Source organism: Leuciscus leuciscus (assembly GCF_965113295.1).
Source record: "Leuciscus leuciscus genome assembly, chromosome: 1".
NCBI classification, from domain to species: domain Eukaryota; kingdom Metazoa; phylum Chordata; class Actinopteri; order Cypriniformes; family Leuciscidae; genus Leuciscus; species Leuciscus leuciscus.
Window position 1 is genome coordinate 9,319,878 of NC_138725.1, and position 12,994 is coordinate 9,332,871.

General features: G+C 37.2%; 1 protein-coding gene across 1 annotated transcript in view; it reads left to right on the forward strand.

Annotated features, from left to right (window-relative positions):
* Positions 1-12,762, forward strand: part of LOC309492428 (uncharacterized protein) — a 291,943-nt gene extending 279,181 nt beyond the window's left edge. Inside the window, exon 2 of the transcript XR_014203537.1 lies at positions 12,516-12,762. The gene's annotated coding sequence lies outside the window, so the exon portion shown is untranslated. The remainder of the gene's footprint in view (positions 1-12,515) is intronic.
* Positions 12,763-12,994: the final 232 nt, after the last annotated feature.

Below are 12,994 nucleotides of genomic sequence, written 5' to 3' on the forward strand. Positions count from 1 at the left end.
TATAGACCGATTTCTAAGCTATCAGTTAAAGCCCAAATTTTCAAAATTGTCAGCGAACAGCTAAAGGAATTTTTGGTTAGTAACAGCATTTTGTCTAGGTTTCAGTCCGGTTTCAGAAAGAATCATAGTACGGTAACTGCCACTATGAAAGTTCTAAATGACATTACCTGTGCCCTAGATAATGGAAGATCATGTGTTGCAGTGTTTATTGATTTGACTAAAGCTTTTGATACTGTCAATCATGGTATTCTTCTATCGCGTTTACACAGTATCGGTCTTTCTGAAACCGCATTAGGTTGGATTAGGAACTGCTTAAAGAATAGGTGCCAAAGGGTGCAAATTAAGGGGTCTCTTTCTGATAGGCTCAGTATTGAATCTGGTGTGCCGCAGGGGTCCATTTTGGGTCCCCTGGTATTTACACTATATATTAACAATCTTGGTGATAACCTATCAGACGCAAGTATTCATTTATATGCAGATGACACCATAATTTATTGTTTTGCATCCTCCATTGATAGTTGCTTTTTAAAGGTGCAGGAAGCATTTGTAATAGTTCAGCGCAACCTCCTCTCTTTAAAACTAGTTCTGAATGATAAGAAAACAAAATACATGGTATTTTCTTGGAAACATAAGTGTGAATCTTCTCCACCACCTCTTTACACTCTGCAGGGTAAATCTATAGAACTGGTCTCCTCCTACAGATACCTAGGCTTTGTGTTGGAGGAGGACTTATGTTAAACAATCGCTATCTAAGTTAAGGCTACAGCTGGGGTTTCATTTTCGGAATAGTGCCTGTTTTTCACAGTCAGCCAAGAGAAAGTTGGTGGAAGCTACCTTCTTACCTGTCTTAGATTATGGAGATGTTTTATACAGAAATACCACTAAGGCTCTTTTACAATCATTAGACTCTGTTTATCACTCTGCTCTAAGATTTATAACTCGTACAAATTATTATACTCATCACTGTGCGCTGTATGAAATGGTTGGTTGGCCTTCACTTCACTTAAGAAGGTACAAGCATTGGCTTATACTTGTGTACAAGGCCATATTGGGCCAGCTTCCTCTGTATATGATTAGTCTATTAACTGTCAATAGTCAAGGGTATAATCTGCCTTCAAGTAGATATATTCAATAAATGTTCCCTTAATGAAGACAGAGTTTGGAAAAACTGCTTTTATTTATAGTGCACCAACTGCTTGGAATGAGATTCAAAGATCATTGGAACTTACTGTATTTATTTCAATCAATGAGTTTAAGTTATATCTCAACCAAACATTCCAAACTGTCTACACCTGTTCTTAACTTTTAATTTTGTTTTATTGTTGTGTGTGTGAGTATGTATGTGTGTGGTTGTGAGTGTGAGTGTGAGTGTGTGTGTGTGTGTGTGTGTGTGTGTGTGTGTGTGTGTGTGTGTGTGAGTGTGTTAGTGTATGTGTGTGTTGTGACTATTGTTTTATGTACTTAATTTTACTTTGTTTTTATTATGTTTACTGTGTGCTGCTACCTTGGCCAGGGCTCACTTGTAAATGAGATATCTATCTCAATGTGATTTTCTTCCCTGGTTAAATAAAGGTATAATAAAAAATAAAAAAAATAAATAAATAAAAAAGTCTATTTTTGGCATTCCAAAAACCATTCAGTCTGAGACCAGGGCTCGAATTTTATGTGCCAAACCTTCTCTAAGGTCATGCGACAACTTAAAGTTAAACATAATATCTCAAGTGCTTATCACCCTCAAAGTCTGGAAGAGGAAAGGTCTGGAAAGATTCCATGAGTTTTGAGGTCTTATTGTGTCGAACTTGACTGTGACTGGGAGGAAGGACTTCCTTTGATGTTGCTAGCTATCCGTGAGGTTGTACAGGAGAGCATAGGTTTTAGCCCTAGTGAGTTAGTGTTTGGACACACTGTTAGGGGCCCTATTGCTGTCCTGGCAGATGAGTGGATGACTTTTGACCCTCCTGAGAATGTTTTAGACTATGTAATCAGTTTCCGTTATTGACTCGACGAAGCTAGAACTATTGCTCTACGAAAGTTAGCCAAGACTCAGGGAAAGATGCAGAGGTTGTTTGATCGCAAAGTCAAGTCCAGACACTTTCAAGCAGAGGGTTGTTCCATAAAAGACGCTTAGAAAAGCGGGGATTAAACTCCAAAACCGGACTTGAATGAGCCTAACAAATAAGTTGGGGCTAAAGTGGTTCCATAAAAGGTAATTGAAGTTCACGCAATCTCACTAATTTGATCCAGGTTTATCTAGTCTAGATAATTGCGTGTGCACGCGTTTCTTAAGCAGCCCTAGAGGTCGATCGTGGATCAAATCGATCCACCATCAAACAGCGTATATTTTGTGCTGTTTTATGCGTTTGTGACATGTTTTTTTTTTTTCTCAGTTCAAAACTTACATTTTACAGTTATATTATCCATCTGTAAATGTTAGAAAGTCATGCAAATATATCCATTTTGCTGCTAATCTTCATATTGAACGAGCGCTGCTGCGCGCATGCGCGCCAAATAGGAGCGCTATAATTCTGACTAAAATATAAATTTTGCTTGGAAAATTAATATGCGAAATTTTATAACACTAGAAATATCTTCTAATTATAATAATTTATCTTTAGGATGTTGGATAAGTTGCAGTGAACTTCTAGCGAACAGAAGTACTTCAGTGAACAGAAGTAGCCTAATTCAGGGAAGATTATTTTTTAAGAAACTAAATATATAAAGATACAAAATATAGTTTTGGGTATAAGACCTATGCTACTTAATAAAGATGACGTATACTTATTTAGAATGCTGAGAATTACAGATTTTAATGCAATAATTTTTTGGAGAAAGCAAGAATCCCCAGTTTTAAATGAGTAGATTTAGTTTCTACAGTACATTATGGAGAGGATAAAATGAAATTAAGAGCAAATGTATACATTTTGAAAAGATATGTGCAACTCTAAAATCAAAGAATATTCCATAAAATAAAGGAATATATATTAGCCTACATTAACTACATTTTTATATATAACCCTCCCTCCCTTTTATTTCTAGTTATTTGTTATTTTATTTATTTACTTATTTAATATGTTAAATGAAAAATGTTGCCTGGTCTGATGAGTCTCGATTTCTGTTGAGACATTCAGATGGTAGAGTCAGAATTTGGCGTAAACAGAATGAGAACATGGATCCATCATGCCTTGTTACCACTGTGCATGCTGGTGGTGGTGGTGTAATGGTGTGGGGGATGTTTTCTTGGCACACTTTAGGCCCCTTAGTGCCAATTGGGCATCGTTTAAATGCCACGGCCTACCTGAGCATTGTTTCTGACCATGTTCCTCCCTTTATGACCACCATGTACCCATCCTCTGATGGCTACTTCCAGCAGGATAATGCACCATGTCACAAAGCTCGAATCATTTCAAATTGGTTTCTTGAACATGACAATGAGTTCACTGTACTAAAATGGCCCCCACAGTCACCAGATCTCAACCCAATAGAGCATCTTTGGGATGTGGTGGAATGGGAGCTTCGTGCCCTGGATGTGCATCCCACAAATCTCCATCAACTGCAAGTTGCTATCCTATCAATATGGGCCAACATTTCTAAAGAATGCTTTCAGCACCTTGTTGAATCAATGCCACGTAGAATTAAGGCAGTTCTGAAGGCGAAAGGGGGTCAAACACAGTATTAGTATGGTGTTCCTAATAATCCTTTAGGTGAGTGTGTATATATATATATGCTAAAATATTTGTTAGTTGGACATTAGATGTCCCTTATTTAGAATTTTAAACCTACAAGTGTATTTTTATGATAGCAATAACTGTAAAGGGACTATTGTAATGGGGTAAATCAAATGTAGGCTAATATACTGTCAATTACTAAGCTCAGATTCATCTTACCAGTTAAAATTTATACTGTGCTTTTGTAATTATTTATTTTTAATTTTGTGATTTTAACTTCTGCTTTACAAAGCTTTTTTTTTAAATTGTGTTCTAATGTTCTTCTAATAATCATAACCATGTACTACAGCTGCCAAACAAAACCAGAGAGAAATGTATTCATAAATCTTTAAAACAATCTAATTAAATCTTGGACACAAAACATTCAGCCAGTAAAAATGAAAACCTGTAGTATATATATTGTATTTAGGCCTATCTATCTATCTATCTATATACAGTATATTTATCAATGTAGCCTTATTTAAGTTGATTTTCTGTATACTGTGTATTTATTTTTGGACTAATAGTGGTTAATAAAGTCCAATAATGGTATGAGAGAGTGTCAGTGGTAATATCATTGTGTTCCTATTGGTCAGTGTTGGAGGATCTGTGTAACTGAGGCTTAGCCTGACAGTTAGCCTGCCCTGGACCAGGCTAGTTTCCCAGCATAAGTTGCCAGGGTAACTGAGTTTGAACTATTTTAAGTTTGCTTTATGAAACAGAATCCACCAACAATAAGTCAAAAATAATAACCAAAATAAGCCTGGCTTGTATTCTAATCTTGTTTTATGGAACAACCCTCAGGTAATCAAGTGTTGGCGTTGTTGCCTGTTTTGAATAATCCTTTCCAGGCTAGGTTTGCTGGACCTTATACGATTGCGAAGTGTTTTCCGAATAACAACTATTACACCAGATCGTCGAAAGAATATAAAGGTTTGTCATGTTAATTTATTGAAATCTTATGTGACTCCTGTACCTTCTCTGTCTGTTGATGTTGTGACAACTACCGAAACTGCAGATCCAAGTGTTTCAGAAACATCTGTAGAGGTGAATGATAATCTAGAGGAGATGAAAGTGAATCCCTCTCCAGAACCTTCTCATTCACGGTTCCATGCTGGTGGAATGATCTCCTCACCCTCATCCGGAGCGCAGAATCCCTGACAACATTCAAAACACAGCTGGAAACTCGTCTCTTCCGTGAGCACTTAACCTCATAAAAACATACAAATAAATTCCTTTTCCTTTAATCCTCTCTTGTCTGGCTTATGCTACTCTTATGCAGATCCTCTTTTGCGACACGACTGTCGCGTGGTGTTGCGACGCCTCCCCACATTTGTACGTTGATGGGCGTTACCGCTTGACGTCACCCATAGGAATATAGTGGAGTGCGGCGCGACAGAAGTGTCGCACGGACAAGTGGATCAGTACCGTTACGGTTTATTAGAAAATAATAATTGCCATATGATCCTGCACTAAAAAAAATTTAACATAAATGAACTGGATTTATTGAAGTCTAAAATAGACTTCGATATAAACGGCAAACAGCTTGAGTGTTTGATCAGTGTTATTCCGTCTGACAGTGACGCGTTACAGATGCGCGGTATTACAAAGCGCATGCACGCTGGATAGGACGACGCTCAAGCTGCTTATGTTGAAGATAATTTTATGAATCTGCTTGGAGGGTTGACTAATAAGAAAAGACTTTCAGAATCTAAATGAAACTCGATATGAGCATGTTCATGGAGTAGCTGCAGTTCTTTCTAACAGAAGAATTAGGTCAGTTGAGTTCCAGCCATCCCATTGCGCGCAGAATATCCCACAATTATCATCAAAATACACAGCGAATGTTGAAGATTTTATTATTTAGAAAATAAGTAATTTAGCTATATATTTGTACACTATTATTTCCTTTCTGTGTGTGTGTCTTTGGGTTTGACTTTGGAAACCTGAACGACCAGAATGTTGATGCAACAGAGAATTCTATTTCAGTAATGTCACATGGTACAAAATATTTCTCAAAATATCTTTAGAATGCATTAATTAGTGGTTCCCAACCCTGCTCCTGGAGTACCCCCAACACTGCACGTTTTCTTTGTCTCCCTAATCAAACACACCTGATTCAACTCATCAGCTCATTAACCCATGTGATAATGAGCTGATGAGTTGAATCAGGTGTGTTTGATTAGGGAGACAAAGAAAACGTGCAGTGTTGGGGGTACTCCAGGAGCAGAGTTGGGAACCACTGCATTACCAAAGTCCTTTTAGGCAGGTCGTGCCACTCGGCCGCCATCTTGGCAACGCCTCTGGGCAGCTATTTCGGACTAACAAGACCAGGCTCCTATCTAAATGAATGGGCAGAGAGTCAGAACTGCACTTTCACTGGTCACCGGGACATAAAAACTGCATGTATAGAAACAGCAGTAAAATATGATAAAAATCGCTGAAAAAGTTTGATGACTTTGCCCCAAAATAAGGTTTAAAACGCCCTTTTCCCCACAGGTTATACTTTTACTACGCATGCGCAAGGGTTCACGCAAAACCTCAACTGTGCGCATGCATCAGTGGAACCAGACGATAGGCTTAAATGTTTCCCGGCTTGACTGTTAAAAGCAGATGATTGGCTTTCCAGCGGGAGGGGCGGGACATGTGCATACAACCGCCATCTTTGCCGTTACAGGTTTTCCTTATATAGTTGTTTTGAGGATTGAGGAAGTGGCATGTCTCTTATATAAATTGTCTCTGGCATTACCATCTTTGGAAGGGATGTAGGGAGTGTCTTTCTGCAGGAGGTGTTCGGTTTTGTTTGTGAAATAAAGTCTAATATTTCTGGCATCAAAGATCTCTGAGAAGTGATTTCCCCAAAAGACTGAAACCATGTCAGGGTTCTTCCCTGGCAGCTTTGACTGTGTCTTTGTTTCATGTATCTATGGCTCTGTCTTTGTTTGTGTTGGCCATGTGCTCCTCTGTTCCTGCCTCCTTGTTTCCCTGTACCACGCCCTCTTGTCTATTTGAGTCCTCGTTTGTCTGAGTGTTGTCACCTGTTCCTTGTCCGAGTGTTGTCACCTGTTCCTCTTGTTCTTAGCTCCTTTTATATGTGTTGCCAGTTCGTTAGATGTTGTGCTATTGTGCTACATAGTTTGTTTCTTGTTACTAAATTCCTGTCCTGCTAGCAGAGCATCCCTGGCTGCTTACCCTCTTTGCTTTGGAGCAAGCCTGGTGCTAAGCCTGAGATCCCTGAGTGCTTTGCCTGGTGTACTTGAAGTTCCTGTCTGGCTATTGCCGGTATTCTCTGGTCTCATTCTGCTCTGCCATTACTAGTCAAGTCAAGTCAAGTTTACTTATATAGCACTTTTCACAATATAGATTGTATCAAAGCAGCTTCACAGTATTAAATTAAAATAATACATCAATGTTTGTTTCTAGTGGAAAACGTCCACGTTTGGTAATGCTGATCAATAGTATTGTTGATTGATTAATTTAATTAAATATCCCCAACTGAGCAAGCCAAAGGCAACAGTGGCAAGGAACCGAAAAACTCCATCAGGTGACCTAATGGAGAAAAAAAAAAACCTTGGGAGAACCCAGGCTCAGTCGGGGGCCAGTTCTCCTCTGGCGTTTATAAACTAGAGGTCGGATTTAACTGTAAGATTAAAAGTATTATATGAATGCCTGGCTGAAGAGATGCGTCTTTAATCTAGTTTTAAACTGGGAGAGCGAGTCTGAGCAACGAACAGTATCAGGAAGGCTATTCCAGAGTTCTGGAGCTAAATGTGAAAATGCTCTCCCTCCTTTGGTGGATCTGGATATCCTAGGTATGACCAAAAGCCTCAAATTTAGTGATCTTAAAGAGCGCGATGGATTATAGGGCGATAGAAGATCCGTTAAATAGACTGGAGCTAAGCCGTTAAGGGCTTTATAAGTCAGTAGCAATACCTTGTAATTAATACGGAACTTTATAGGTAACCAATGTAGTGATGATAAAATCGGTGTTATATGATCATATTTTCTTGATCTAGTAAGAACTCTAGCGGCGGCATTTTGGACTAACTGTAGCTTGTTTATTGAGGATGCAGGACAACCAGCTAATAAAGCATTACAGTAATCTAGTCTCGAGGTCATGAATGCATGAGCTAACTTTTCTGCATCAGAAACTGATAGCATGTTACGTAGCTTAGCAATGTTTCTAAGGTGGAAAAAGGCTGTTTTTGTAACATATGAAATATGATTTTTAAAAGACAGGTTGCAGTCAAGTATAACACCCAGGTCTTTTACTGTAGAGGATAAAGTAACAGGACATCCTACTATGTTAAAGTTGTATTCTGAGAGGTTTTGTGGGCGGTTTTTTGAACCGATAAGTAGTACCTCTGTCTTGTCTGGATTTAATAAAAGAAAATTACGCATCATCCAATCTTTTATATCTTTAACACACTCTGTCAAATTGGATAATTTAGCGTTTTCATCCGGCCGTGATGAAATATATATTTGAGTGTCATCAGCATAACAATGGAAACTAATTCCATGTTTCCTTATAATATTTCCAAGTGGCAGCATATATATTGAGAATAGCAGAGGGCCCAACACAGATCCCTGCGGCACTCCATAGTTTACTGGAGTTATGATCGATTTTTCTTCATTTAAATAGACAAAATGGTAGCGGTCAGATAAGTATGATCTGAACCAGCTTAATGCTTGTCCTTGAACACCAGTATAATTTTGTAGTCGATCTAAGAGTATTGTGTGGTCTATAGTATCGAACGCAGCACTAAGATCAAGTAAAACTAATATTGAGATAGAGCCTTGGTCAGAAGCTAAAAGTAAATCATTTGTGATTTTAACGAGCGCAGTTTCAGTGCTATGATGCGGCCTGAATCTCCAGCCTACAGTCCTCTTGTGCTAGTTACAACGGCTGCTCGGCTAGTTACAACGGCTGTCATTGTCTCATCCCTGCCTATGGTCTGAACCAGGGATGGGCAACTTCGGTCCTGGAGGGCCACTGTCCTACAGAGTTTAGCTTCAACCCTAATCAAACACACCTGAACAAGCTAATCAAGGTCCTCAGGATTACTAGAAAATTCTTCACTTCACCTCTCCCACCACATCTTGTCATCTGTCTACTGTTTGTCAATAAACCGGTTAACACTCGTTCTGCATTTGAGTCCTCCTTCATAGACCCGTGACAAACCACAACAATGGTCAGTTTTGCAACATGATTCTATTAAAATCAAAGCTCTTAATACATACATGTTGGAGACCTTTTACCATATGAATGCATCCAGATGTTATGTAATAATTCCTGAAGTAATTAACTTAATCCAGTATCTTTTCTCTCAGCAGACTAGTGTTACTGTTGTTAGCAGTTAGCACTAATCATTAGGCAGGGAGGGGCTGACTCTGCTGAGGGGGAGGAGCTGAGTAAATCTATTCTCACATCACACAACAGCAGATTCATACAGTTCAGATATCTTAAAACATAATCGTGACTAGTCGAAACTGAATTAGAGATATCTCTAATTACCTTTGCGTATGTGTGACTCATCAATTGAAGATATCTATGACGTCATTACAAATATCTTAAATGCAATTTTGACTAGTCAAAATGTATTTAAAGATATCTCAAATCAGATTTCTTACTAGTGCAATTATAATTGCAAATATCTATAAATATTATTCTGACTAGTCAAATTATAATTATGACTTTCCAAAATATATTTATGGATAGTCAAAACGTAGTTTTATATGCTAAAACGGTTAGCCATAATAATGCCTAGTACAAAATCAATTATAGATATCTTTAATTACAATTTCTACTAGTCAAAACTCATTTGAGGATATCAGGAAATATTTTCCAGTGGAAGTCAATGGAAGAATATGACTAGTCAAAATAACATTGTAGATATCTCAAATGTAGATATTATGACTAGTCATAATCACATTGTAGATATCTTAATTTCAATTACTACGAGTCAAAATTGGAATTAAGATATCTGGAATTTGAATTTTGACTAGTCAAAACTTAATTACACTAGTACAGCCAGGGGTATTTAATGCTAAAACGGCTTGCCATATGCACTTCTTTGATCATCTACAGTCCAGTAGGGGTTCAGCGAAAAAATCGGCAGCTGGCAGCAGGAAGTAGCGGCCTGACAGCCGGAAGCCCTGCCATATTAGGAGGGACCTGCCATTTCGTGACAGCCAATCAGTACCGTCCAACGTAGTAGCAACCAATCACATGTAACTGGAAGTCAAGCGACAGTAGCCAATGGTCAATGGTGGCGCCAGCGATAACCATACTAGAAACAACATAGGAAAAACCATGCTACAACACTTTTTCAAACTTTTTCAAACTTTCTGGCTAGGTTTATTCAAGCCCGAACTTTACCATCTAGTTCAGGATTGTTGTCAGTCATTCTGATTTCAGAACAACAAATACAAAGCCTGTTTCAACAGTTACAGCTGCTTCATTAAACAAATACAAGAATGTATTAAAGTAGTACTACAAATGTAAAACTGAACTTAAATGATAGCAAAATATGATTTTCAATAAAGGTAATTGATGAGACAAAGTTCTTTTTTTTTTTCTTTTTTTTTTAGACAGGACTTTCATTAGCCTATTTAAGTTTAAACGTTGTATATTTAATATGTATTAAGAATATATATTTAATACATACAATATGATTACATAGGCATTTCTTTCTGTATGTATTTAATTATTTAACAAACATATACACTCATTCATAAATTATATTTATACATGTAAAAATTCATAATTTATATATTATATTTATAAAAATGCTATATATTATATTTCGCTGCGTGTCATCCGCACCAATTAAAAAACAAAACAAAACAAAAAAAAAAAAATTATTTAGCCTTTGTTGCTTCAAAGAAAAAGAATGCCTTTTTGAATTCACCTTATAGGACTAGAATAAAAACTACTATCATAAAACGAGGTTGATCGCGAATTAAAGCGCCCTGTATCTGCTGCTCACTCGCATTCATTTCTAGCTGGCATGAACGCGTTTTGTCAACTGTTCATGTTTAAATAAGGCCAGATTGTTGACATTCATACACACTGTTTAAACATTCTAAAACTGCGAAATCAGTTGAAACAACTGGCATTGAACACTCCGATTGATTTTTTTAAATGAAAAACCTTTAAATATATTAGCTACAATATTTATAATTTAATTAAGATAGGGCCTATTTGGACAGAGATGTATCCTAAAATTAATTTTGCCTTTGCCTGTTCTCATTATTTAAGTTTAATGAATGTGTTTTTAATAAATATACAATATGATTACATAGGCATTTATTTCTGTATAGATTTCATTATTTAACAAACATGTACACTCATTCATAAATTATATTTATACACGTAGCCTACAAATTTTCAAGTGCAGCTTAATGTTTGTTTTTTTGTATTATGTCTATGATCTTTGTTACTTGATTTATATTGGATAAACCTTTTTTAATAAAATAATAAAATAATTACTAATATAAGTATTTTATTTAAATAAGTACTACAATTTTATATTGATATAATACCTTATTTGCCTGGCTAAAAGCGGCATCCCCCCTCCGACTTCCGGTTATTAGCGCCAGCTGACGTCTGGATTGATTGACAGGTACTGCCAGCTGTCGATTTTTTAGCTGAACCCCCTCTCCTACAGTTGGTGGCCGATGACGTCACCGCTCGCTCGCGCCGTCTCTTCCCTCAGCGTCGAGTCTTCTGAGGTGAGGAGAGCAGTTCACGGTATTTATCATATTTACACAACCATCACACACACTTTATACAGTTTGATTAAGCGACAGGCTCATTTCTGTATTGTTTTCATCGATCACAGCGATACTTGTGCGTCTTTTCTGGCGTCTTCCTTCTGAAATAAACATTTAGTGCAGCAGCAGCGAGCATGAGGAGAATATGTTGAGTTCATTCAGACCTGAGCGAGTTTGTGTTCGTTTGTGTGATTGTTTCGTCAAGTCAAAAGACAAAGTTTAAGATCTGTGAAGGGAATTAATGTGAATCGATCTCAAGTGTCATACTGGAACAGAGACTGCTAAATGCTTTACATTGAGCCTAAGATGAGCCATGTGAGACATTAAAGCAATACTAATAAATATGAATCGCGTTTTACTCTTGGAACAATAGTGCTTGTGATGCTCTTTAATTGTAAAAGTTGTATATCATAAGATCAAACTTAATGTGGACATATTATACTGCTGTAATTATTTCTCTGTAGTGTTTGATGAAGGTGAGTGTCATTAGTGATTGTTTTTCGGTTATTGATGTTTTATCCATGTCATATTGTGAGAAATTACAATATTTTCTTTCAGTAGAGCAGTTTTACAGGCATTTGTCATGTATCCTGACTCAAATAATGTGTTTCTAACAGCAAACACTCAGAATAAAGTGAGATGATCTGCTGATGATCCTGAATGGCTTGTTGAATGAGTGTTGATAGTCTGAGGCTCATCAATATTAACAGATCTGCTGAAAACACTCTTTATTTCATGACAATAGTTCCTGTTTTCACCTCATTTATTATGCTGATGTCTTCAGATCTCCTGTAAATTGACACTTAAAGCTCATTTCATTGGTGTCAGCAGACTGAGGGGATTTGTTGGCTACTGTATGCACCTTTATTTCTGTTTTTATGATTTTAACTGTTTTCTTAACATTTATTTATATTAGGAAGAATTTACATTAAGTTATTAATCTTTTCTATATTTCTGCATGTTGTAAAATATTTGTATTGATTAATTGTAATCACATCATCAGTGAAGCTCCTCCCACTGCAGTCACATCATCAGTGAAGCTCCTCCCACTGCAGCACATCATCAGTGAAGCTCCTCCCACTGTAATTCATCATCAGTGAAGCTCCTCCCACAGTAATTCCCCAATAAATGCTGTAAATTCCCATCAGCTACAAGTGAAGACGAGCATCAGAGCATCAGGAAGAGCTGAAATCTGCAAAGACTGAGTTTATTAAAGAGGACAGAGAGAACATGAGTGATCCAGAACCCTGCAGAATGAAACACACTGAAGATCCTGAAGAACAAAGAGGTTGGTGTTTATTCTTCATTCATGATGCTGAAGAACATTCATGTTAGAAACATTCAAGCACTTCATTACATTTAGATAAACAGTTCAACTATGAAATGGTACAGAATGTTCTGGGTTTTCTTCAACAAATGGTCAGTAAAGGGAGGTTTGAGACATTGTTATATTGATTGTCAACATCAGATCAAGCTAAATACTATTGTAGCCCTCCCGCCGGGTAGAATCTTGT